At 46.7% G+C, this 24959-nt stretch overlaps 1 protein-coding gene and 1 long non-coding RNA gene across 7 annotated transcripts in view; one reads left to right on the top strand and one right to left on the bottom strand.

Annotated features, from left to right (window-relative positions):
- LOC141549155 (transcriptional regulator ATRX-like) overlaps positions 1–24959 on the bottom strand; it is a 796624-nt gene that overhangs the window by 102862 nt on the left and 668803 nt on the right. The gene's annotated exons all lie outside the window — the stretch shown is intronic.
- LOC141548939 (uncharacterized) overlaps positions 26–24959 on the top strand; it is a 34272-nt gene continuing 9338 nt past the window's right edge. Inside the window, exons 1-4 of one of the 4 annotated variants that reach the window (XR_012484159.1) lie at positions 26–183; positions 598–1460; positions 2364–2479; positions 3560–9590. This is a non-coding gene — a long non-coding RNA (uncharacterized LOC141548939). Of the gene's footprint in view, positions 184–597; positions 1461–1837; positions 1955–2363; positions 9591–24959 lie in introns of those variants that run through there. The other 3 variants (XR_012484157.1, XR_012484158.1, XR_012484156.1) reach the window with 3 other exon arrangements.

Genomic DNA, 24959 nt, shown 5'->3' on the forward strand with positions numbered 1-24959 from the left:
CCCTCTGTTCAGTGCCAGTCTCCTTTGTCTGGAGGTGAGGATGTGCCGGGGCCGGGGCGGCGGGGGGTCTGTGCGCCCCTCACTCAGGCCCTGCCTCTCCGCCTCACAGCGACCCCTCCGTCCCCCGTCTTACCCTCGTCCTCCGGACGCACCGAGCCGAGGGTCTTGAGCGCCTAAGCCGCAGTGAGTGAGGGGGGGCCCTCCCTGCTCCCGCCGCAGCCCCTCCCTTTGTCCTCTCCCATCCCAGCCCTTCCCTGAAGCCCCCTCCTCCACGCCCGGCTTTCCTTCCTGCCCGGTAGGTGTGGGGGAGGGCGGCTACAAGGCCCGGGAGCATCCGCACCTTTGTCTGGGGGGGGGGGGGGCGTGAATGTGGCTGAGATCCTGGGCGTGGCCGCGTCTGTGTCCCTGAGGGGAGGTGGGGGGGGCGGAAGCGTGCCCCCGTGTGCCTGCACCTGCCGGGTGCCTCGGGCCCGCTCCGGGCTCAGTCTGGGAGGCTGCAGGTGGGGGGAGGGGTGCGGCGGAGGCCGGCCGCGAGCCCCCTCTGGGGACCCTCCCTCTCCCCGGTCTCCGATGGGCGCTTCCACCTCTTGTTCCCAGTCCCTGCAGGCCCAGGCCTGGCCGGAGGCTCGGAACTCGGACAACCCGGGGGATCGGGGCTTTCCACTCCATCCTTTTGTCCTGTCTGACCTCGGGGATCAAAGGGCTCGGAAAGGTTTGCGGCCGCAGGCAGAGCTTAACGTGCTAAAATCCAAGCTAAAATACGGAGTCCTCAGAAAGAGAGGGAGGGGTGATGTTATTCCTCAGGATCTCTCCCTTTATAGAATATTCGCCTTTAACATCTTTTCTCTTAAAAGGGCTTCTCTCTCAGTTTGGCATAAAGACGCTTGACATTTCGGGAAGAATTTCCCGTTCTTGGGATGCGGTCCCAGCACAGCCTCATCTCCAGACCCAGGAGACTTCCCAGAAGGAGGGGGCGGGAAGGGGCGGTCCTATGACGTCACCGCGGTGGGGCCGGTCTCCTCCCAGAGCCCCGGGGAAAGGGAGGAGAAAGTGGGAGCGCTCTTCCCCTCCCCCGCCCCGTATTTTCTCTTTTGTAGGGGGCCTTTTACTTCCAGGCCGCATTCATTGTTTTGTGCTGGGTCCGACTGGCTTGTGATGAGAGGGAGGTTTCCGTGGCGCTTGCCGTGGAACAAAGAGGTCCCTCAGCCTTTCCATTTAAACGATTTATCGGCTGAAAGAAGGGAATTGCTTCAATGCGGCCTTGTCCTGGGTGAGGGCTTTGGGAGCCTCTTGTCAGAAGCCTGTGAGAGCCTGGATTTCTTCCTCTGAACATATTCTCTCCTTCCCCTTTGACCTGGGGGAGAAGGATTCTTGATCCTGCAAGTGGGAATGCGTTTCTTCTCCATCTTGCATATGCAGCCCCCCGCAGAGATTTTTGCTACAAACGTCCTTTTCCTCAGGTAAGTGTTTTGCTTCCTCTTTTCTCTGCATTAGGACTTTGGGCAACTTTATAGAAGCAGAATGAACCTGGCACTGTCTGTGATTTTCTCTGTTCCTTGTTCTCTCGTAATCTCTTTCCCGATCCATAGAAGTGAACAGGAACTTCCTCTTTGCTCCTCTAATTTGCCGTAGATTCCCCTTTTACATAGGATTCATATACCCGTTTGTAATTTAAGGTGGCAGTTGGCGTGAGGTGTTCAGGAGGTATCACATTTCTGGCAAACTGCTTTTTCCTTATCCCGTTATTAAAAATGCAATAGTGTGTCCTCCTCGGTCCCACCTCCTGTTCGCTTTGCATTTCTTATACACTGTTATTTTATTTTATTTACTGATGTAGGTCGCACACATGATCTTACCCAAAGAGCAGTGTGGCCGTCTTCAAGAAATTCCTATTATTTCCTGGGTGCCTAGGAATTCTACAGGGCATGAGGTCAGAGGGAGTCCTCTTCCTGAGGTGAAATCTGGTCTTAGCTACTTGCTAACTGTGGTACCCTCAGCAAGTCACTTGACCCTGTTTACCTCACTTGCTCCTTTGGCAAATGAACTGCAGAAGGAAATGGCAAACCCTTCCAATAGCTTTGCCAAGCAACCGACAATTGCATCAAGGAAAAGCAGACAAGACCAAACATTTGGATTCAAAGTCTCTGATTTTTAGTAAAGTTTGAGATCTGTCCCTGATAAGCACTAATCCTAAACCCTTCCTTTCCTCCTTCCCTCCATTCATTATGTCCTGCAGATACTGAGCTCTTTCACAAAAATACTTATTGATGTTTAGTGTTTCCCTCATCACCAGGGTATCCCATGGATTCTGCCCTCTCCCCATGAGGGCCATGCCAGGCAACAAATCCCATTTTTTGTTTTAGGGAGGAGAAGAAAAGTGAGCTCAGCTGTTTCACACATTTGGGAAAAGGTATGCACGTGTGCAACACCTGTGGCTCTCTCACCTCCAGAAAGAGGACAGGTGATGGTGTCTTCTCATGTATCCTTTTCAGTCTTTTGCATTTCCTTACAGGTCATTGCCAGTTTTGCTTTGTCATTCTTTCCATTTAAATTTATTTTGATTACAGGTATGTGTGTGTATTTATTTTTTTTAATTTTTGTTTTCTTAGTTTTGCCTAGGTCACTTTGCATCATTTCACACAGATGTTTCTCTGCTTCTCTGTATTCAACACACTCCATTCCTTATAACAATATAGTAATGTCCCACAACATTCGTTTCCATGCCTCCTCTGGCCATGCCCACTTGAGAGAGTCTACTTTGTTCCAGGTCACAGATGTCACCAAAAGTGCTGTTATAAGTTTTTTGCAGTATATGGGGACTGTTTTATTGGTCCCTTCTCGTTATGTAACGGATTATTTGTTTTAACGGCTTTGAATATTTTTGTTACTTCCTTTGCATGATTCCAAAATTACATCCCAGAATGGATGCTCTCCTCATTTGCTTACGGTATCTGCCTTTATGTCTAAATCACGTACCCATTTTGGTCTTACCTTGTTGTTTACATTGTGTTTTCATGCTTCTTTCTGGAAGAGGACCAATGGCATCTAGAAGCTCATGACTTGCAAGTGAATTGCATTTAGGGGAGGCAGAGCTGGGCAAGATCCCCAGCCTCACTCCAGAGTCAGCTGAGTGCAGAGGCAAGACCTAGGTCAGGCAGACTGGCCATGGCCCCGTAGGCAGGGCGAGACCTTAGGCTGTTTAAGCTAGGGCCTTTCCCATGTCTCACTTGGGACGAGGCAACAGTAATTTAGTGATTTAAAGCTATGTAAGAAACGAGGCAAAAGATGCTCTACTTTGCCTACTCAATGATAATAATAGTAAAAATAATGATGTGGGGAGGGAAGAACCTCAGTGTTTTGGTCAGAAGAAACATCTGTGGTTTACACTCTGTCTGAGCCATCAAAACCCACACAATGACCAAGTGAGGCTTAAGCTAGCATCTACTATTGGACACTCAGTGAAAGCCAGAGTGACTTGGGTTCAAGGATTTGTCAAGTAGCTCCTGCTGAATTCCAATGGGCTTTATCAAAGTCTCGTTTTTCTAAGCTCTGTGTCAAGAAATCATCAATGAACTAGAGGGAACAGAAGAGTTCAATATCGCAGTTTGTTTTGAAAATATAAAATAAATAAGTGGCCAGGAGAGCAAAATATCTAGCCTCCAGACTCAAAGACATGCTGTGAGGTCGATGGGACCAAATTTCTATTCCTTTGGACAAACAAGTGGCACATGATGTAAGGGATTGAACTGTACCTGGTTTCTGCTATACTGGTTTTGTATATAGCAACTTATTTCCCAAAAAGGTGTCATTTCTGTATTTCTCAAACAGTAGAGTATTATGGACATTTAATACTCTGTCTTCTATACCTAAATCATTCCCCTAAAACACTACTCCATTTTTTTCTTTTTTTACATATTTATTCATTTATTTAAACAAATTAAACATAGAAAAAGAAAGAGAAAAGATGGAAAAGCATTGTCATAGGCACAAAACAATGTGAGAGCATTTAAAATATGAAATAATAGATTTCTAGTTCAAAAAATCATATGTCATTAATAGTACACATTTATTCAGAACTGACCATCTATTCTTTGCTTCTTCTTAGGTTCACTTTTGTTCTCTGCTGTGCACTTTTTACACTATTATTTTTTTCCCCTTTTTCCCCCACAGCATCCCCCAAGATGGCTACTGCTGATATATTTGTACATAAATACACGCATACATGTACATAGATACATAGACACATTTGTATAAGTATACAAATCCATGTACCCAGACATGTATAATCATGCTCATATATACATGTACATTTGTATGCATCTATGTAAGATTGTACTATGCTTGTTTGTTGTTTCTCTGAAACTAGATAACATCATCCCTCATGAGTGCAGATCTTTTTACAATTTTTAAAAATCTATCACTTCGTCATTTCCTACATCATGACAATATTTTGTTTTATTATTTCTTGGTCTCTCATAACTTTACTGACTTCCCTTTGCCAAATTGTAACTGTGAAAGAGTCACTTTCTTCTTGAAAACTCTGGATCTCCTCTTCAATTTGGTTTACTTTCTTTCCATAAGCCTCTGGATTTGGTTGGATTCTTGTTATTTTTTTAGTTTTTCCTCAACCTCTCTCATTTGATTTTTAACGTCTTCTCTGAGTTCTTCTACAAATTCTTTCTGGACAGTAGCCATTTACCATAACTCTTTGGGATAAGAAAAGCTTTTCCCCTTCAGTATCCCCCCCTCTATTGATAAATCCCAGTGTTTCCTCTTTCTGTAGTTGAATGCTTTCCCCTTTGCCTGATTTTTCCCCCCTGAGGCAATTGGGGTTAAGTGACTCACCCAGGATCACAGAGCTAGGCTGTGTTAAGTGTCTGAGGCCACATTTGAACTCAGGTCCTCCTGACTTTAGGGCTGGTGCTCTAACCACTGTGTCCCCTGGCTGCCATGTTGCTCTTTTTTTAAATAAGAAATTAATAGTGTCATCCCCTAGATCTGAGAGGGAGATGGTGCTTCGGCCTCTGGATCTTCTTTCAGTTTTCTTCTCTGACTTGGAACTCAAAACCCAAGAACTCCACCCTCCTGTAAGACGGCCAGCAGCTACCCTGTGCCTCTGCTTCTGCCCTCCCTGGGTGTGGGCTTTTTCCTTCTTTCCTAACAGCACAGCTGGGCCTGGCATTCCTTATCAGTAGATATTCCAGGACTTCCTTATCATTCTCCCTGGCCTCCAATCCCAAGTGCTCCTAGGAAGTAAAAGTCCCCTTGATTGGGCCTGAGGCCACCTGGAACCCAGGGCTCCCTGCTTCTTCCAGGGGATGTTTTAAGGGGATACTCCTCCAAAGGGGAGTCTTTCTTCTGGACTTCTCTGGTTGGCCTAGGAAACCCTTATTCTGCTGAAAGTTTTGTGCGTTTGTCACTTGTCTGCATTAGCTCACAGGTTCAATTTTCTTTTGTTTCTGAATGTTCTGACCTACTTCCCACACTCTTCCTCAAGAGTTGTTTTCTTCAATGGATTTTGTTCCTCCTGTGCCGTCTGGAAAATTCTATTTTTTAAGGTTGTTTTCTCCATTGACGTTTGGTACATGTCTGTCCGATTTTTGGTGCTTCTTTTAACAAAATGTTAACTTTTCTGTGAATCTCTCTCATTTCTCCTGCCCATTTTCCTTCTACTCCTGTTACATATTTTAAAAATGCTTTTGGAGCCCTTTCAGAAGGACTGAGACCAATTCATCCACACACCAATTTGAGGCTTCACATGTAGATGTTCTGGCATCATTATGATCGTCTGATGTTGTGTTTTGATCTTCCCTGACAGCACAGTAGCTCCCTACACTCAGAATTATTTTGGTGCAGGTTTCCAGACCGTGTTGTAACACTGAAAGTTGAGCCCTGCTCTTGGGGTATACTGGGCACTGTCCCAAGTAAGAGAGTAAGGGGCTTGGCCCCTGGCTTGTTGCTTGGAAGCCTGAGGACTGGCAACTTCCCTGCTGTATCTGGGCCTCTAGGCTTCCCAGGTGTGGCCATTAATCAGCTGATTCAAGAATCTCCATGTGGAACATGAGCCATTTCAGAGGAACCTTCCCCAGCTCCCCCATGACATAAAAACCCAACATCAAAGATGAAGCACCACAGATGCTCAACATTTGTCAAGTGATTGAATTTTATACCTGTGAATGGAGGTAAAATCTGGTTGCAATGAACGTTAAAGGTAAGCCAGGAGTGTGTGTGTGTGTGTGTGTGTGTGTGTGTGTGTGTGTGTGTGTGTGTGTTGTGTGTGTGTGTGTGTGTAAGAGACAGAAACAGAGAGGGGGGGAGGAGGAAGGGAAGGAGAGAGAGAGAGAGAGAGAGAGAGAGAGACAGAGAGAGAGAGAGAGAGAGAGAGAGAGAGAGAGAGAGAGAGAGAGAGAGAGACAGAGAGAGAGAGAGAGAGACAGAGAGACCGAGAGAGAGACAGAGAGAGAGAGACAGAGAGACAGAGAGATTTGACTTGTTGGGGTCAGGGAAGGTGAGTTTAAAGCCTCATAGGTGTTTGGGACCCTGAAAAGATACCTTACAGCTTCATAAGCCAACCTGCTGCTCTGTGTCCACTGGTGAGAATCAGAAACAACTGAGTTCAAATCCTGCCTCCCATACCTACAATTTGTGTGACCCTTATCAAGTCTTTAAGACTCTCCCCCGTGTTAGTGCCAGATTGGGCTCATTAATCTCAATGCTGAGAGGGTTTTCTGGCTCTCTTCTGTCTATATTTGAGAGGAAACCATCTTGGAAGGACACAGAGCAGCCAAGGAATGGCACAAATTGTAGTCCACCCCCATGGGAAGGCGCTGGACTCCCCAGAAGGAAGCAGCCCTCACCAGCATGGAATGTATAGCTCAGTTTCTCAGGATTACTGGGGCAAATTGTGTTGTAGAAGAAAACCTGCACTCGAGACCACCCCAGACTGTTAAAGGGGAGACGGACAGATCCCCACATGTGCGTCGGGCCAGGTAAGCTATTTGCTGGGAGGGGGACACAAAAGGTTAAAAGCCAGAATGACTGGGGATCAAGAGCAAGTGTGACTCGGGGTTCCTTGGAACTGTTCTTCCTCTTTCCATTAAAGGTAGTTTGCATTCTCTGTGGAATTACAGGGCCTGCTCACATTCCCTTGCAGCCACCACACACTAAGACTAGGGACGGTCCTGTCTCAGACAGAACAACTGGCGTTTTTCCTCAGGGCAGGTGGTGAATTCAGAAAGGACTGAGACCCTGCAGAACTTCAGAGCCCTGGCAATGAGCTCTTTCTTTCTCCTTCCCCGGCTGCATGGCATCCTCCTCAACCATGGCTTCCCAGCAGTTTTCTGGGGCTTCCAGAGGGGGGTTCAGGGGTTAGAGCACTGGGCGGGGAGTCAGGAAGACCTCTGTTCACAGGCAGCCTCAGGCCCTTGGTGAGCATGTGGCCTTGGGCAAGGACAAGGCAGAGCGTCCAAGGCAAGCATTCTTTGCTCTGTCTGCCCCTTCAGTAAGAGTGACTCCCCAAGTGAATGCGTCCCTGCTCTTAGAGTAGTCTGAGGCGCTAAGAGGTCAGACGGGGTGACCGTGGTCATGCCGCTGACGTGGGTCTAAAGCAAGATTTGAGCCTTCCTGACTTTGAACCTGGCCCTCTATCCTTAGCAATTAAGACACAGTTCAAGCCCCAACCATGTCATGAAGCCTTTCTTGATTGAAAAGCTGCTGTAAGCCTTGCTCCCAGACTGCCTTGTGCATTTTGCATTTGTGTTTCTTCTCATGTACATTTACACATTTTCTGTCTTAGCAGAACCCAAGCTTGTCTTGTTAGGGACTGTGTCTGTAACAGTGTTTGCATCTCCAGAGCCTACGACCATGCTGTCCGTGGGCTTGTGGCTCGTCACTTAGCCCGTCTGGCTTTGTATGTGCCGGCCACATTGGAGGAGTCAATCCATAGCTGAGTGAATGAATACATTAATGAGGTGGAGGTTTCAGCTAAGGTACTTATTAGTGATTACAGTGATTCATCATTTCATAGGCCCAGTTTATCCTTTCATTTATCATAGCTAAACCATGTATTCTGTTACAGTTTAATTTACTATGTGCTATGAGGTATTGGTCTTCTATCAAAATTCTGCCAAACTGCTTTGCACTGAGGCATCGATTTTTTATACCAACTCTACCCAGTTCCCTCTTTCTGTAAGTGGACTGTTGGGCAAACCTTTAGTGGAGCAATTTTAGAGTAAAGTGAATTTACCCCCGGACTCGGCTTCAAGGGAGAAAGGGAGACAGGAAGGGAGTCGTGCGTCTGGGAAGGGAGGGGGCCGGGAGACGATCCAAGGACACACGGACCCGGGTACTGAGGAGCAAGAGAAGGACGGGAGCAGGCAGGAGGAGCCAGCCACCGCCCCACAAAGGAGAGGACAAGCAACATGTGGACTGAGGAAAGACACATGGCACCTGAGCATGGATGGACAGGAGGCACACAAGCAGGTGCCAGACGTGAGGCTGAGTGGCAGAGCCAGCCAAAGGCTCCCCTTGTAGTGCTGGAGGTCTCAAGCCAAGCCCGGATGCTGAAGCTGCAGAGCTGGAAGGAATGAGGCTGCAGGAAAAGCCCTTTTTGTTCTTCCTCCCCACTTTTTCATTAATACCTTTAGATTCTTCCCCTCATGTAAAAATATGCCATGCGGTTTCCTGTTTCTTACACCACAGTATGCCATGTTTCCCTCCCTCTCCTTCTGCTTCCTGAGAGTCATGCCATGTGACGAGTGGTCTTTTGTGTTTTAGGAATGAAAAAAATCAACACAACTTTATACTGCAGAGAGGAAAAGACTTGTGGTAGGGCTTAGTCTTTCTGGAACAGTCTGGTTATTACAGATTTACTTTCAATGTTATCACATCTAATACTGAGAACACAAAAAACACTTGTGGATGGAGACAGTCTTTCTGAAAACATTATAATTACTACCCTCTCAGGGGAAGCACATCTAATCTCTGAAGATTCTGAGGAAAAGACACTGTGGATTTAATGTCAGAATACTCTGTAGATGAAATGCTGATGGGTGAAGATAAATACTATTAGAATCGTTCAATTACAACCCTCTTGGAGATACGCACCTACTCTACTCTCAGAACTCAGAGGCAAAGACAATGGAGGTAGAAGACACTCTCTCTGGCAACATTCTGGTGTAAGAGAGAGACTGGGAAGGACTTCTGGACAAAGAAACCAACCTTTGAGAGAAACAAAGGTGGGCTCTATGGTCCGTCCAGCACGGTCTGAGACCTCACCTTGTTTCCCTTGATAAAGGTCGGTTCCTTTGCCCAGAGGCTTTCCAGTTTCTGTCTTACACCGCTTACTTCGGGATTGCTCTCTATGGAAACACATCTAGACGGACATCACTCAGCGGACAACATCTTTGTGGCAGAAGACACTCGTTCTGGGAACACTCCACTCACTACGGGCTTCCTCTCTGGGGAAGCACAGCAAGAGAAAAATTGGACATTGAATGCAATAGAGGCCGCTGAAGCATTCCTGATGAAAAGACAAGAGCTGAGGAGAAAATGTGAGTCTCACATTGAAGACTCAAAAGCAACATTCAAAGGTAAATATGATAGAGACCCCTCAAGTGACTCGTTACTGATACCCTGTGTCCTCTTCTAGAAGGGAAGACGATAACCCTGTCTCCTATGAGGTTTATCTTTACTAGGCAGGTAGAAGCATTCAAACTAGAAAGAGGTTTTGGAAGTGAAGGGTCTGGATGGGGATGATGCAAAATAGATAGTTGAGAAATAAGGATGCCCTGGCAGATGGTAGAAGGGAGAGAAATAATGGAGGAAATGATCTCATAAAATAAGCATTCAGGGAAGAGCTTTTGCCTTGGAGTTGAAAATGATGATGAGGGGAGTGACTAATCCTTGAACCTCCCTCCCATCTAAATTGGTTCAAAGTGGGGAAGTATCTATATCTGTATTTATATGTACTTCTTCCATGGGTCAAAAAAATCTATTTTATCCTAAAGGTAAGTAGACAAATGGGAGAGGAGAAGGAAAAAGTGGTGACAAACTTTGGGCAGATAAAATATGGTGTGGTCATGTATAAAATAGAAACTAGTGGGGAAAAGGGATAAAAAGAGAGAAGGAAAAACAGAAGCAAATACATCATGACTGTGTTAATGGGATGAACTCACTGCTAAATGCAAGTGGGCAGTAAAAGGAATTAGAAACCAGAATTTCCAGACTATGTTTGTTTCTTCTTTTTTGTATTTTGAAAAGAAACATTGGAAAGAAAGAGAGAACCAGAGTGAAATTAGAGGGCTGAAGCAGAAACTGTTATATCTCATATGAAGGATAAAACATAAGGGAAGCAATGATGATGTCAGAAAAAATGCAGAGTAAAATTCGGCCTCACTGAAAGGGTAAATTGGCATGCCGGCTAATTCTTGTTTAGGGGAACCTCAGTCAATGGTGTCAGAAAAGAGATATGTGCACAAGGGCATAGGATTCAAAATTTTAAAGAAAAAGTTATACGCATTACAGGAAGAAATAGATAATGAAACTATAATGGCAGGGCACCTCAACTTTTCCTGTGTGACCTAGCCTAATACAACCATGAAATACATAAAAAAGAAGTCAAGGAGAATAATAAAACTTAGATGACTTAGAAATCATACATTTAAAAGAGCTCTATAGAAAACTCAATAGGAGCAGAATGGACTACAGACAGATGTTGCTTCATTTTAACTCACATTATGCAAATTGGATTGTATGCAAGGAATTCTCCCAAACCACCTCTGTACCATACTGGGATCTCAGTCTGCTCCTCTCCTTCAGTTCGGTACTCTGTGGCCCCCCGCAAACCTTTAAAAACCCTCTCTAGCAGAAGGCAGAAGAATAGATCTGCAGAGAGACGGCCACCACCACTGATGGATCCGGGCTTGCCTTAAGACCTCCAGTACTGATGCAGGACAACTTGCGTTCAATGCATCCTCCTGGCTGATAGTCTGGCCCCTGCATTTGGATGTTTTGTCCATCATTGGAGCACCACGTCTGTCCCATGCCACAGGTTTCCATGTCCGTGCCTCGTGGCATGTTCTTCCTTTCAGTTCCAGCCAGGCTGTCCTGGGGCTGGCCCCTGCAAGAAAGGGTTCCTCCTGCTCTTGATTCTGTACATCCAGACTTTATGTGTCATTGGCCCATGTGCTGGCTCCACAGGGGCACAGTCTCCTTCCTGCCTCCCTTCTGGCTTTTTACACATCTGTGGGTAAATTCACATTATGTAAAATATCTGCTCAATGGTTCACTGAAAAAAGTTAAGGACTATGCTGCTTTCTCTCCTCAACTTCTCACTTCCCTTTTAGTCTCAGCTGCATTGATTTTGTTTGTGGAAAAGCTTTTTAATTTTATGTCAGCCAGAGTGTCCATTTAGCTTCTTTTGAACCTGTCTGTCGTTTGCTTGGTCGTGATTTCTTTCCCATCTCCTTCTGTGCTTCTCTGTTTATGATGTTAGCCCATACATCCAAGGAATATACCCATTTTCAGCTTCACTCTTGTGTTTCCTGTGAAACCTTTTTCCAACCTCAGATTCCGTTACATTGTTTGCCAATTTTCCCAGGGGCTTTTATTGAATTGTGATTTTTCCCACAGCTGGGATTATTAGCTTTGTCAAAGAAATGGATGATGTGGTCCTTTGCTCCTGTATGCTGTATACCCAATCTGTTCCTATGGTCAGTCTTTGTTTCTTACTCAATAATACATTTTTAATCATACGGGCTTGTTAGTGTAGTTTTATGATCTGGTACTGCTAGGTCCTTTCCTTCCCTATTTTCCCATTCATTTCCTTGATAGCCTTAATTTTTGTTTGTCCAGACGAATTTTGTTATCCTTTTTTAATGTTCTCAAGAAATTCTCTGTTATTTTGATTCGTATTGCATTGTATTAGTAAATTAATATAGGCAGCATTATCATTTTTGAACTGGTAATGAATAATTCATATTTCTCCACTTAACTAGAGCTGCTTTTAATTATGTAAAGAGTGACCTGTGTTCACCAAGTTGCTACCTGTGTTTTGGCAGGTTGACTTCTAGTTATTTCATTCTATATGTAATTTCAAAGGAATTTATCTTTCTCCTGGATTTTATTGATAATTTATATGATACTGATAACTTGTTTGAGTTTATTTACTCTCTCCTGTCTTGCTGATGTTAGTAAAATTTTCATTTAAGTTTTAATTGATTCTGTCGAGTTCTCTAAGTAAAAAATCATATCATCTGTAAAAAACATTGTTTTATTTATTGTTTGCCTCTTTGCTGTTTATAATTTCTATTTCTTTGCTTTTGAGTGACGGCTATGGCAAGCACTTCTGGTACAGTATGGAATAGTAGTGATGAGCGTGAATATCTTTTATGTCTCCAAAAGAAAATATTTGATTCTTGTCAAAAATTATTTAAATACCAAGATCAAATTACCATTAAATAAGGTCAGCCAAAACCTCAGTGGTGTATGATAAATTGGAAGGTCACAGAGCTCATTTTATAACAGAAAAAAGGAACTCTTCCTGATGCAGATTCCTCAGTTTTATAGAGGTCTAGGGAGACTGACAGTAGTCAGCTGCTGGGCAGGTCAGGGGTGGAATGAGGAGATTTTAGGGTGAGATAATTGTTCAATTCAATACTTCCTTGGCTTAGAACTTTACCTTTCTGAGAACTTTTTTGAAAGGTCTCCTTCAGTGTTTCTTTAAGGATTTTTGCTCTGCATCGGTCTAGCTCACTGAAAAAGGAGTAACTTACTAAATGATGGTTATTTTATTTTATTTCTTTCAAGATATATTTAGGCTCATTCCACCTTATCTACTATTAAATCTTATTAAAAGATTCATTCAGTAAATCTAATTGGAAAATAAGGCTTCAAGGATATTTATGCTAGCTTAGGTCTTCAAAAGGAAAGGAAACTTCAAATGTGATATTAAAGTAAATCCATGTTACCACTATTAACTGGTTCAGAGATTATCCTTTTCATATCCTCTCTTTACTTCTGTTTTTATTGCAAACTCTTCTGTCTTGTCTGTATTAGGAATAACACTAGTTCTTTATTTTAGACAAATTCTACTTCCTGGTTTTAGGATTGCCCCATTTATGCCAGTGTTTCTTGGGTTTTGCATAGGAATAGGTTTTGTATTTTGGTGGTTTAAAATTTTTGCACCAATATTCATTATAGAATTTGGTCTCTACTTTTGTTTCTGTATGGACTCTGCCCATGTTAGGTATTAAGGCAATATTTATATGATAGGATGCATTTGGTAGGACCCAGTCTTTGTTTATTTAACCATTTAACCAGTTTTGGAATAAATTTCTACATTTTTTTACATGTTGCTAAGAAGTTGCTTTTAAATCCATTTTGTCCCCAGGGTTTAGTTAGAAAGAACATTGGGAAAGATCTAATTGCATCACAATCTCCCATATTAGATTAACAAACAAAACAAAACTCCAAAACCTTCTGTGATCCCAGCACTGATGAAGTTGGGGCTACAGATGAAAAGCTAGATAACTAAAGTTGTGGAACTGCTAAAAAACAAACAAACAAACAAAAAACCACCTAAGCAGATTCTGGAGATTTTGCTATGGGTCATTAAGGAGACTGGCAATGAGGGATGTTAAGCTTGCAGGTAAGAGCTCCTGAGACCATGGGGTAATTCCCGTCCTGAAACATTTTGGTAGTTTCTGAGAAACCAGCCTGTAGAATTTCTATTAAGCTAAAATAAGGATGAAATCTTATAAAAGTTGGAAAAGGTTTAAAAGCCGTTGACAGATTAAGATCGTCATAGTCAAGGCCCCTCTATGTCCTGGTCATCTCAGATCAGAGAAAGAAAAGAGAAAGCTGGAGAATTGTAGAAAAACTTGAATTCTGCCTCATCTGGCAGAAAAGGGGAGGCAGCAACTGCAAGGGGGCCCTGGAAACCCTGCCCCAGCATCTCCCAACCCCAGCAGCTGCAGATGGGATGGGGGAGGGTCAGGCCCCAAGGCCAGCATCGTCTGAGCCCTGACATTGGGAGTACCACCAGAAGGGGATCCTGGCCCCCCTCACCCCAGCCCTCTGCAGGTTCCATCTAGGTGCTCCCCGAGGAGAGTCCAGGAGGCAGGGGCAGTGGCCAGAGCGTCAGGGGGAGGGGGAGGAGCGGCAGCCTCTGCCCTTGGTGAGCCCGCTTTAAGTGGCAGAAATGTATTAAGAGGCAGTCAAGCCTTTTGTCCTCTGTTCACAGGCTTGGGAGCAGCTAGAACCCCAGCCCAGGGTGCCCACAAGAACTGTAGCCAGTGTGTTCTGTGGGGGATTTCATTGCACTCACCTTCCAGGGTTGTTGGCAGGGTCCCATGTCTGTAAAAGGACTTGGCGGGGCAAATGCTATATGAACCTCACCCATTTGACGGCCTGTAACTGCTTCCTGCTGGCTAGGACTTGAGTGGACTTTAGAGGTAGCTCACATCTATTGCCAGTGTGGAGATGAAGGAGGAAATTTGAATTTCAGGTCACCTGGTTGGTAATTGTGGGATCCTCAACCTTCACTCCCAAGGCATAGGGGAGAGCACAGAGAGGAAAAGAGTCTCCTCCTTTCTCCCCCTCTGCCCATCCCTCCCTGCTGCAGGGGCGGGTGGATGGAAAGAGAAGGGAACTGCTGGGAGCCCTATCAGTGAACGTTCCTGAGGGAGGGCCTCCTTCCTAAGGGGGACCTGCCAGTTCAGCCTTCCCTGGCTCCCAAAAAGGGCAAACTTCCGAGAGAATTTGGAAATAGCCAAAAGGTTTGACGGGAACATTTAGCTAGAACTTTGAGTCTTACAAACTCAAGTGTGGGTCAGTGGTATCTCTGACACTGTGTGTGTGTGAGTGTGTGTGTGTGTGTGTGTGAGTGTGTGTGTGTGTGAGTGTGTGTGAGTGTGTGTGTGTGTGTGAGAGTGTGAGTGATTGTATGTGTGTGTGTGTGTGTGTGTGTGTGTGTGTGTGTGTGTGTGTGTGTGTGTGATTTCTAGGAAACAAGGTCCTTAAATGTTTGAAACTGATGTAAGAAGAATTGGGGATTGGTATTTGGAAGGCCTGGCTGTTACTCTCTTGATTATTGAAACTACTTGGGAAATGTTTCTGGTGGGTTGGAAGAAGAGAAGAGAGTTTGAGGGCAGTTTCCCAGAGGACGTTTCCCACAGGTGACCCCTCACCCTCCAGACACCTCTTCCCTGCCGGCTGTGGGGATGCTCCTCCTGGCTTCACTGTTGCCACGGATTTGGCGAGCCTCGCCATGTCTGATGCTGTGGTGAAAGAGGAGCACATGCGGCTCCCAGAAGGAGTGGTTTGTGTCTTCAGTGGGTGAGACCACTCCCTGTTTCTTCTACCCATGCTGCAGGTCCTTTTGTATTGATCTTCTCCTGGCTGTTTGTACTTGGAGGCTCCCTCGACGCCCACCTGCCAGCCCTTCCTAATCAATCCCCCCCACCTCACACCTATCTCCCCCACACTCCACTGTGGCTGTTTTTCATGGCTTTTAGGGAAAAGAACCATCTCGTTCCCATACCTTGGTTATTTGGAACGTGATGAGGCCATTGGTAATGTTAACAAGAGCCAGGTCAGAGGTCGGTCTCCTGCTCTGGCAGGGCAGGACCCCCCCCACTTGTTGGAGGAAGCCTCTGTCCCGTCCTACAGAATGTGTGGCCCAGAAGCTGGCCCGAGGGAACCAGCGAGGCATTTAGGAGAGTCACCCGCAGGAGGAACTGAGAATGAAGGGAGAGTGACCTCGGCTGTGATTGAGGGATCCAAGGGGGGCCCATGTTGCCGCTTGTGCCCAGGACACAGAGGGGCCCCCATCTGGAGAGACTCCCCAGTGTAGGGGAGCTTGTAGGTGCCGCTTCTCTGTGCCGGGCCCTAGAACCTGCGCCTGAGCTGTACAGATTTGTGGGTGAGGCTGGTCCTCTCCCCCACAGCCAGATGCAGTGCTTGGGACTCGGGGGGTGCCACGAGAATGGGGCAGAAGTCATGGACCCGAGCTGCCCCCTTTCCATAAGCTGCTTCTCGGGGACGCGCACTGGGACTGGGGGGCTCTCAGCCCAGAGGGGAGCAGGGTTTGGGGGACACGCTGTCCACGACCAGTGAAAGCCATCCTTCCCATGGGGGTCCACATCCAGGCTTCTAATGGGCACCTGAGGCTGCAGCGTCAAGGGGCCGGACCCTGAGGGAGGAGCCCAACAGCCATTTAACTGTATTGAAAAGCATTGTATGGTAGGGGGATGGGAGGGTTGTGTGTGTGGGGGGGAACCGTTTAGGTCTGCTGACAGTGCAGGGATTACAGAAGGAGAAACATTTAAATAAGAAGAGGCCAGAAACCAGTGTAATGGCAGGAAAGAAAAGGCTTCCTTCAGACAGTAAACAGCTGCCAGTTCTTAGCCGCCCTTTGCATGAGGGGGCTGCACCTGCTGTCTGCTGCTGCTCTCCCTTGGGTCTTTGAACAGCTGTCTGTCTGGGGTGTTTGACCCCTCGGGCTCCTTTGATGTTCTGGCTCAGGCCCCGTGGAGGTTTTACCCCCCGAGTCCGCCCCTTTTGAGATGTGGCCGTGGATCCAGGTCTCCAGTCCCCGGAGCTCGGCTGGAGCAGGGGGGGTCACTAGGAGTTCCAAAGGTAACTGCGTCCCGCCTCCAAGGAGCATTTTCAGAGACGTTGATGGCGTGGCCGGTAGGCCAGGGAGGTGATGGGCTTGTCTTACATCTCACTTAGGCTCAGAGATGTGGAAGCAACTTTCAAGGTCAATTAGTCGGGGCTTCTCCTTTTACAGAGAAAAAACTGAAGCCCTGAGTGGTGAGGGGAGGTGTCTGAGGTCACACTTCCAGGGAGTGTGCACAGCTAGGACAGTAGGATATAAACCCACATTTTCCTGCCTCAGAATTCAGCAGTGTGTCTATGAGAATGTGCTGCCTCCTTAATTCCCATCTCACCCGTGTGCCCTCATCTTTCCATGTCTAGAAAAATGAGGGATAAGTTTTAATATTAAAGGAAAAGCCATTTCCCAAAGGATCCACTTTTACCTCAGGGACATTCAGCAGCTGCTTACTGGCCTGACTGGAATGTGTTGCTGAGATTCCTGTCTCCCTCCTACTCTCTCTGCCTTTAATGGGAGAAGTCCTTATCCCAGTCTTAACCATTTGCTGAAATGAGCTCTCAAGGATTCCCACTTCAGCTTAGGTTACAGGAGATCATCAGAGATAAATAAGGCCCCTTCAGCACCAAAGACCCTGGAAAGCTCTGCCAGGCTTGCTCTCTGGGAGACACTTACTCTAGTCACGCTCACCGAGGCATCAGAGCGACCCCTTGGGGACAAGGCAGCACAACCATGGGCAGCTGCGGGTTCAGTGGATAGAGGGATGGACCCAGAGACAGCAGGGATCATCTTCAGGAGTTCAAATCTGGCCTCAGACGCTTTTTAACTGTCTGACCCTGGGCAAATCACTTAATACTTTGCTTCACTTCTTCAGCAGTAAAATTAACTGGAGAAGGCAATGGCAAAGCACTATGGGATCTTTGCTAGGAAAAGCCCAAATGGGGTCATAAAGAGTTGGACACAACTGACAAATGACCCAAGCATGCCCAGACCTATCCAGAGCCACACTGGTCCCCTGTCATCCCCACAAACAGTGGGATCTGTCACCATCATAGAAAAACAAGCAAAACAAAATAAAACAATAACAAAAAGTGTCCTAAGCCACCTGACCCGGCAGACCACTTCTCAGACAATGTCATTAATAATGTCATTCTTTCCTTTCTTGCTATGTTAACAGAATAGTGAACGGCATGGCCCCAAATGCCATTTTGTCTCCTTTTCCCAATCTGAAAATATTTTAACAGTGAATTGGTAAAGGGCAGGTCCCAAATTCATCATGAAATTTTTACATTTCAATTGTGAGTCATTTGTGAGAGGACTGATGTCATCAATCTAGGTTTGATCCAGGCCTCTTTCTTCTCTACTAAAACAGCAGTTAATTTGCCCTCAAAGTAGCAAAGCTAAGGCAGCTAGGTGGCACAGTGGATAGAGCACCAGCCCTGAAGTCAGGAGGACCTGAGTTCAAATCTGCCCTCAGACACTTAACACTTCCTAGCTGTGTGACCCCGGGCAAGTCACTCAACCCCAGCCTCAGCAAAAAAAAAAAAAAAAAAAAAAAAAAAAAAAAAAGTGACAAAGTGACAAAGCTGTTCCTGCAGCCCAAAGATTTTCTAAGTCTCTAACTCTGAGCTCTGTAACTTACTACCCCATGCACCCCACCCCCACCATTTCAGTTAAGAATCTTGTCTCATATTTTACTGAACATATGGAGGTCATTCCCTGAGAGCTCCTTCTCCCCCCCCTCTTCCTCTCCCAACACTCAGGTGCCTTTTGCCAATGTCTCCTCCTCCATCCCTGTCTCAGACATAGAGATGTCCTTACTGCTTCTCTTCTTCCAACCTTGGGAGGGGTCATGGGCTAGAACAATATCCTGCCTTGATCTTTTGTTGTCTCACCAGGTAAGAATTTGATTTGAGCCATGAATTTAAAAGGGAATTGTGAGAAAACTTGGTTTAGTGTTTGCTATACTGTGCCATGTCAGTAATAATTTATTGAATTTCCCTGCTGATCATTTGAGCAATCAGGAAATACAGGAATCAACAGAGGGAGATGCACAATTTCCTTTGAGTTGGAGCATTTTCCCTGGCTGTACCTGATGTGGGTTTTGGTCCCTTTAAGATTCCTTTCTGATTCCCAACCCCTCCCAGCTGGAGAAGCTAGGACCTTTGATGCACAAATCCTGGTGGAAAGCACCCATTTGAATTCCAGTGGGGGATATCTGGCTCTTCCAGCCCCCATGGGATCTGAGCCAAGTTGGGCTGTCCCAGGCCCCCTTCTAATGAGCTGCTCAGGTTTGCCAACTGTTACACCCCTATGGACTACTCTAACCTGGTAGCTCCCCTTAGAGCTACTCTTAATGCCTGTCCGTCGATGGCACGGCTAGGTCACACTTACCCCTCTCCCAGCATCAACCTGGATCCTATAGGGACAGACCACCAGGGGGCAGGGATGAAGTGAAAGAGAACTTTATTCTGAGACAGCACATATTTCTACCCCACTGATGATATGGGAGAAGGGGGAGGTCCTCTAGGAACCTGGCATAATGGGATTGGCCCAAGAAGAAGGAGGGAGGCATGCTAGGCCTTGAGAGCATTAAGGAGTGAGGCGTGGTACCTGGAATCAGACACCACCTCTTGGGACTGTGCCCACCTCCAAGTAGGACTTGCCTGCCCCTCCTAACCTCTCATCCCTCAGGTCCTGCCACATGCCTTGAACTGCATTCCTTACTTCTAGAGGTTTTTAACCCTTACATCTCCCCCCTTTTTTATTAATAAGGCCAAATGTTCTCATGTTGACAAATCAGAAGCTCTTCCTTAAGCACCTCTAAAGAATTGTTTTAAGAATACATATAAAGCATCCTAGCAAAGTAGCCAAAAGCAAAAGAAGCAACAATACAAAAATGGCTCCATAGAGCCCATGGGATACAATAGAAGGGGATGGGAAGGGAAGTATGTTGGATCCAATCACTAAGTTGGTCTGGCAAGGGTAGTCATCTCTCTGCTATGGCGCTGTTTTGGGCATCTCCTGGGTCATCTCCTTCTCTTCTTCTTCAGCCCTTGTCTTAAAAGGGGTAACTCTCCTTGTCCTTTTTTCTGGATTCCAGTGGCCTTCCCATCAGAATCTGCAATCAAAAATATCCTGGCCCTCTCCAAAGTAATAATGATGGACCTTGCCAACGTCCTTCCTCGTCCTTCCAAAGGACCTTTTGAATATTCTCTAGTGCTTGAAGCACAGTTTTTATGGAGGAGGAGGAGGAAGATTAGCATAGGAAGAAGAGGAGGGGGTGGGAGCTGTGTGCAGCTGGAGATCTGCCTGCCCCCAATCCCTATTCCTCCATCCCCCAAGACACACACCCACTCTCCTGAGGAATCCCAGAAATTCCTGCAGTTTCATGTCTAGACATCTATGTCTAGACATCTATGAGGTAAGTCTCCCCCTCCTCTGGCCACTGCCCTTCCTGTCAATCTGCATCCACTCTTTATATTCTCTTCTGTTCCTTCTTCAACTTTTTCCTGAATTTCCCTCACCACTGTGGAGTTTGTGTACAGGGGTGTACCTGTGTGTGCGCCCTCCTGCCCGGGGTTTTCAGCCTGCCCTGATCTCTATCTTTGCAAGGCACCTTTAGGAGGTCCTTCAGTGGGGTGGAGGCAACAGGGAGAGCCTTTGTGGACACTGCCTCCTTCCTTTCTTCAAGTGTGTGATTCCATTCTTTTTTCTTCCCATCCTTACATTGGCCTTGGTGAAGAGGAAACCCCAAAACTGAAAAATCCTTAAAGGAGAAAACCTCCTTGGACTCTGCCTCAGGGAGGGAACTCCACCCCAAGCACCAACAGTTTCATCTTTGTTATCTGGGTGGGGAAACCCATTGAATTCAATTCAAATTCTAACCCTGGCTGAAACCCAGTCAGGAGCCAATCTGGGGCTGCAACCACAGCCCCCTTCAGCTTGTAGCCAAAGCCCCCCCCCCATTATAAAAGAGCCAGACTGGAGCCCTCTCTTTGCAGAGGTTCCAAACATGGCAGCCTTATGCCTGGCACGCCAAAGGATCTCTGTCCACTGGAACCCTGGTTCCGGTGCCCTTTCGTCTCTACTTTCGCCTTTTCCAAACCCCAGAATAAACCTTTTATCAATTTAGGTTTTCAGGTCTGTAAATTCCTTTACAGGAATGCAAAGGGGTTTCAGGGGAGCTCTACTTGACTCCCTGTACCCCAAACCTCCCACTAGACCTCAATTAACCCTAATTTCATTTAGGTACCCCAATTCTAGACCTCATCATTGGGACAGGGGAGAAAGGGCACAGTCCAGGAATTCTATCTTCTCCTTCACATCAGTTCTTTTGTTCAGTGTGCTTTCATGTAATACTATGTTTAGTTAATTTTTTCCCCCTGCTTGCAATAAGTACGTGGTGTGGTGAATGAGTGTTTCCATTTACCTTGTTTTGGAACAGATAGATGGGATTACACCTGACTCTGGGGCTCTCTCTTTTAAAGACGGAAAGAAGAGAGTTGTTTTCATGTTCACTCATTAAGAGGGATCTGGAGCTTTTATCATAGGACTATCAATAACATGGATTCATTGCTTTGACTACTTCCTATTGGTTAACTTTGACTTATTTGAAAATGGATCTTAATGAATTTGATTTTATTATTTTTTTTCTAGTTCTATAAAATGAATCTTTAATAGTTTAATTGTTGTGACCCTGGACAAGTAAATTACAGTAGCTAGAATTGTCATTTCTCTTGACTAAGACCACTGACAAGCAATTAAGCATTTTCCTGGGCTTTAGGTCTCTCTTCATTTGGAAAAAGAGTGTTTTCTCATTGTTTTGAGGTAGTCACTGGGTTGGACTTGTCCAGGAACCTTCCAAATATTTTCTATTTTTCGCAGGTTTTTTTTTTCTTTTCTCCTAAATGGAACTTCTCTTTCTATCTCTTCCTGCTTGGTCTTGTTGGTAGAACACAGAAAATCTGATGATTTACATGGGTTTATTTTGTGTACTGCAGCCCTGTTAAAGTTGTGAATCCCACCCCCAGTTTTGGGGTTTCCTTATTTGTTTTGATACTCTGGGGTGCTTTAAGTAAATCATAGGACCATCTATGAATAGGGATAGTTAATCTCCTCTTTGCCTACTGTTTTCTAACCATTTCCCTTTCTTACGTGCTCCAATTCACTATTGATCAGAGAAAATGCAAATGAAGACAACCCTGAGATACTACTACATGCTTCTCAGACTGGCTAAGATGACAGGAAAAGATAATGAGGAGTGTTGGAGGGGATTTGGGAAACCTGGGACACTGATGCATTGTTGGTAGATTAGTGAACTGATCTAACTATGCTGCAGAACAATTTGAAAATTTGCCCAAAGGGCAAACCCTTTATTCCAGCAGTGCTTCCACTGGGCCTATATCCCAAAGAGATCTGAAAGGAGAGAAAAGGACCCACATGTACAAAAACGTTTGTGGCAGCCCTTTTGGAAACTGAATGGATGCCCATCATTTGGAGAATGGCTGAATAAACTGTGGTATATGAATGTAATGGAATATTATTGTTCTGTAAGAAATGACCAGCAGGATGATTTCAGAGAGGCTGGGAGAGACTTACATGAACTGATGCTGAGTGAAGTGAGCAGAACCAGGAGACCATTATACCCTTCAACAACAATACTGTATGAGGATGGAAGTGGATATCTTTGACAAAGAAAAGACCTAGTGAGTTCCAATTGATCAATGATGGACAGAATCAGCCACACCCACAGAAGGAACACTGAGAAATGAAGGTGGACTACTGTTAGGATTACTAGGTGACAACTCAAGTTGTCTGGACAGTGACCAGGTGAGAACTCAGGTTGACTTGACAGTTCTCTGGCTCAGACCTTTGGTTTGGGCCTTTAAAGGGAGTTTACACCTTAGGAATTCAAAGAGGAGCAAGCTCATTGGTTGAAGTGGTTCTTCCCAGAAGCCCATTATACCACGCCCATTCTCTGGGAGGATAAAAGAGGACAGCACTCCAGAGAGAGGAGAAGTGTCTGCTCTACATCAGGCTTGACAGGGCTCTCTGCAGGAAGGGAAATCACTTCTCTGGACAAGAGTTAACGGCAATTGTCTGGAGATGGAAGTCCAGGCTGAAGATTTCCCATAGTTTCCAACTGTTCATTTACTCTTCTTAGATCAGTTAACATCCTCCATTTTCCAGATTTCTTTTTCACCACAAATGACTACTTGCATTACTTCCCAGGTTATTTTTACCTGCAACAAGGGAACTGTAGAGTTCTGCATAGATATAATGTATCTGGCATATATTACAACATATTTAACATGTATAAGGCTGCCTGCCATGTAGGGGAGGGGGTGGAGGGAGGGAAGGGAAAAGTCGGAACAGAAGCCAGTGCAAGGGATAGTGTTGTAAAAAATTACCCAGGCATATGTTCCGTCAATAAAAAGGAATAATAAAAAGACTACTCTGCCATTTGGTGCATATTAGTTTAGTATGGCCACTACATTGTTTTTTTTTTTTTTTTTTTATGATACTTTTAAGCAAAAATGTAGTTTGCTTGCTAACTCTTTGCAGTAGATCAGTTTTTGCTTTTGTTTTATCTGAGATCCTGATTGCTACTGGTTTATGTCTTGCTCTTCCTTGGTCCCACTGGACTTTTTACCCAATTTTTAATTGCTCATTTCCCCAGCTTATTCGTTTGACTTTATATTTATATTAAAGCTGGTCTGTGTTTCCAACATGGGAGCACTTTGGGAAATGCAGTCTCCAACACATCAGCCATTCTGACACTGCTCTTCTCCCAGCTAGTTCTGCATGCCCATGGTTGCAGGGGATTGATTGAGGAAGACATGTGGTCCCTGCTTTACTGCTCTGGGCTGCTGGCTGTTCCCAGGAAGAAGCCCTGATCTCTGAGACTGCAGATAGTGCAGCTGCTCAGGGTCCCCGCTACCTCACCAGAGGCAGTTCTGGTCCTGAGGGTCCCTGAACCTTTGTGACCAAAAATGGTCCTTGATTACTTAATTAACTTGTAAGACATGTCAGTGCCTCCATCATTTGCATTTTGATATTTAGTTGGAGATTTTTATTCATTTTTATTGACTGAGTATTCTAGAGCTGACTGGTGGTTTGGGAAGGAAATGGATGAAGTCACCTGGCAGAGAAGTCTGAGCCGCAAAGAGGCTTCCTCCTGTCCAGGCTCTGGGAGGTTTGTGTTACACAGAATTCAGTGCCCAGGATGCACAAAGAGGAGGACAGATGCGCATGCGCACCTGGGTGGCCCTCTGTCCCTTCCCACCGGTCCTGATCTCCTGTCTCCTCAGGCCTGGACAAAAGAGCCGATGCCGCCCTTCCCCCAGACCCCCTGCCCTGTGTCCCCTCCTCCCGCTCCCCCCCCCCCCGTTCTGCTTCTGCTCTGGGGGCTCTCAGGAATCCAAGTCCCGTCCAAGGCCTGGGCTTCGCAGCTGCTGCCGAGCTTTTGTGCTCTTCCTTTCAGGGGAGCCCGGGCCCCCTCCTTGACCTCCGCCTCCTGTTCTCCCCCAACCGGTTTCTGTAAAAAAGCCGCCCCCCCCTCCCCAAGCCGCGCTCAGCGGCCCTCCCGCTCCCAGCCCCGCAGCCCGGCCCGGGGACCCAGGACCCTGGTCAGCGCCGGGCCCTCCTGGTGGGAGAGGCACTGCGGCCGCCCCCTAGCGGGGCTGGGTGAGGAGGGCCCAGAGGAATGACAAGGGGGGGGGCTCCCAAGTGCTCCGGGCTAATGTCCCAGCGCCCCCTCCCCTCTCCTGAACCCCGCTCTCTCCCCCTCCCCCCGATCTGGGAGGAGCCTAACCCCCCGCAGGTGACGTCACAGGGCCGCCCCTTCCCACCCTCTGTTCAATGCCAGTCTCCTTTGTCTGGAGGTGAGGATGTGCCGGGGCCGGGGCGGCGGGGGGTCTGTGCGCCCCTCACTCAGGCCCTGCCTCTCCGCCTCACAGCGACCCCTCCGTCCCCCGTCTTACCCTCGTCCTCCGGACGGACCCAGCCGAGGGTCCTGAGCGCCTAAGCCGCAGTGAGTGAGGGGGGCCCCTCCCTGCTCCCGCCGCAGCCCCTCCCTTTGTCCTCTCCCATCCCAGCCCTTCCCTGAAGCCCCCTCCTCCCCGCCCGGCTTTCCTTCCTGCCCGGTAGGTGTGGGGGAGGGCGGCTACAAGGCCCGGGAGCATCCGCACCTTTGTCTGGGGGGGGGGGGGGCGTGAATGTGGCTGAGATCCTGGGCGTGGCCGCGTCTGTGTCCCTGAGGGGAGGTGGGGGGGGGCGGGAGCGTGCCCCCGTGTGCCTGCACCTGCCGGGTGCCTCTGGCCCGCTCCGGGCTCAGTCTGGG

The sequence above is a fragment of the Sminthopsis crassicaudata genome, chromosome X (assembly GCF_048593235.1).
Source record: "Sminthopsis crassicaudata isolate SCR6 chromosome X, ASM4859323v1, whole genome shotgun sequence".
NCBI classification, from domain to species: Eukaryota; Metazoa; Chordata; class Mammalia; order Dasyuromorphia; family Dasyuridae; genus Sminthopsis; species Sminthopsis crassicaudata.